The sequence below is a fragment of the Palaemon carinicauda genome, chromosome 14, assembly GCF_036898095.1.
Source record: "Palaemon carinicauda isolate YSFRI2023 chromosome 14, ASM3689809v2, whole genome shotgun sequence".
In the NCBI taxonomy this organism is placed as follows: Eukaryota; Metazoa; Arthropoda; class Malacostraca; order Decapoda; family Palaemonidae; genus Palaemon; species Palaemon carinicauda.
This window is the reverse complement of record NC_090738.1, coordinates 42,047,485-42,049,812: the sequence shown is the minus strand read 5'-3', so window position 1 is coordinate 42,049,812 and position 2,328 is coordinate 42,047,485. Positions and strand designations below refer to the sequence as shown.

The 2,328-nt window shown below is 31.9% G+C and overlaps 1 long non-coding RNA gene across 1 annotated transcript in view; it reads right to left on the bottom strand.

The window, feature by feature from the left end:
- Positions 1-622: 622 nt before the first annotated feature.
- LOC137653176 (uncharacterized) overlaps positions 623-2,328 on the bottom strand; it is a 6,092-nt gene continuing 4,386 nt past the window's right edge. The window contains exon 2 of the long non-coding RNA XR_011046416.1: positions 623-876. This is a non-coding gene — a long non-coding RNA (uncharacterized lncRNA). The remainder of the gene's footprint in view (positions 877-2,328) is intronic.

Sequence of the window (2,328 nt, the reverse complement as noted above, 5' to 3'; positions counted from 1 at the left end):
TAGACTTAAAGTGATAAAAAAGCTATGAGAGAATAATTTCAATGATCTTTTATCTGATATGAAAGTCTGTAGGCGTAACGTGCTTTCCTACTTCACAGGATACTTTCAAAGAATACTTTTAGTGATCAAATTCATTTTCACGACTACTAAACTGATGCTTTAAATTATTTCATACCTTTCTGCTTGGTTAATTACAAACCTTATTATACAAACAATATCAATTACTGAAGCTTATATCAGTCGTGTTCCTTGTAGGTTTGAACAAACTTGAAACCTAAAGCTATTTCCTTGCTCTAAGGCTTATCTAACTTTAAAGACTTCGCAGGAATATTCAGATGGTCTTAAATGGTCGAAAAGCTTTGAATATCAAAACTTCAAATTCTTTTAGAGCTTAAAACGGAAAGTACTTCAAATTTTCATGCCATAAAAAACAATTTTGAAAATGTTAACCATATGAAATACAAAGATAGGATTTGATAATGCCTAAAGAAATTGAAGAAATTAATCAAATTTTTTAAGACTAAAATATGACTGGTTAAAAGTAAATGTTCGGATTGGAAGTTCAATCCTGTATAGGAAAAGATTTAAGATTGAACTACTCTCAATAAATTTGGTCAAGAACAAGAAACATTTCGGATACAAGACTTTTAAAATGAAGTTGAAGTTTCGAAATGAACCATGCTTAAAAAATACATTGGCTAAAGTAAACTTCTTGAAAGACTTGACAGACTGCCAACTTCGGGCGAAACTCCAAGACTTCATTCCATCAATTTTTCATCCTTAGGAGATCTTGGTTTATTAACAAGCAGTTGTAGAGGGTGCTTAAGATTTCTAGTTTTCTTGAATGCCTCTCTTCTTGGCATGGGTTCTTTAGTCCTGTAAAAAGAATATTGAAATGTCAGTTTGTCATTTGGATGGATATTCTACTACACAACAACATTTTTTTGACTAATACAGATCTATAGCATAAACTGCCAACTTATTCCAATAAAATACTCATTTGCTTGAAGCACTCAACAAATACCTAAGTCAAGTCTTAAATCCAGTCTCAAATTGCACATAAACCACAAAATTACTCCAATCACCTTTACGACAAAACTCTTTCAACCTATACGCTGATCCCCTACATATTGACAGTCCAAATCCTCTGAATTACATCGTAAGATGTAAAGTTGTTCAGCTTTATTGTATGGTTAAACAATAGATTAAAATCTCTTGCCTAACCGTAACATTAATACTTTTGCGAATCTATCCCACATAAAGCCATAAACCTGTACCAATAACACCAAGGGACATTTATAATTAAATCCATTGTACCTACAGCTACTCAATGTTATAATTATTATTATTATTATTATTATTATTATTATTATTATTATTATTATTAATATTATCATCATCATCTAAGCTACAACCCTAGTAGGAAAAGCAAGATGCTATAAGCCCAAGGGCTACAACAGGGATAAATAGCCAAGTGGGGAAAGGAAATAAGAAAATAACTAAACGATACTAGTAGTAATGAACTATTAAAATGAAATTTAAAAAAAATAATCCTAAAAATATTTATCCAATGAATAACCTACCGTACTGAAAGAGATTGACCAAAGTGTCACACCTTAAACACATGGTTTTAACACAGCCCACTGAGTATAAATAGATTTTTCGTATAATCCATGCAGCCTAAAATTTTTCAACCTATCATGCCTTAACGCCTAGACGAAGTTACTCTACTAACCACAAACGTTTCTATATAACAACAACCTTGTCACACAACTTGAGACGTCTCTACAGCATCGTAAACCCCTGGGTAATTTACACATTCAAATGCTTAGTTATAAACAATGAATGTTCATGAAAAATCAAATCTGATGTATAACTAATGGTATGACAACAATTTTCACAAATGAAAAAAAATATAGAGATATGTTATCAGTACACAGCTAGAATAAATGGCACACAAGATCTTGAAATAAAATATAACCAAGACAAACTTTACCGAAATTAATATAAAACTAAGTTTGGTGAAGGCCACAATGTACACAGTAATTATAATAAAGCAATTTATTTGGATCAAATATCTAAGACATTATATAAATACACAAATTACCTACAAAATATACACCAGAACTACAATAGTCCAAACCCTATAGTCCGCTGGCAAGCCAAATTCTACCTCGCACTGATGATCACACAAACACTTTGGAATCATTATCTCCACTTTCTTCTCCCATACACCCTCTCAAACTGTCACTAATCGACACATCTCCTCCTTGTCTGCAGCCAATACAGTGTCATCCACAAACAACAACTGATTCACCTCTCACTTAT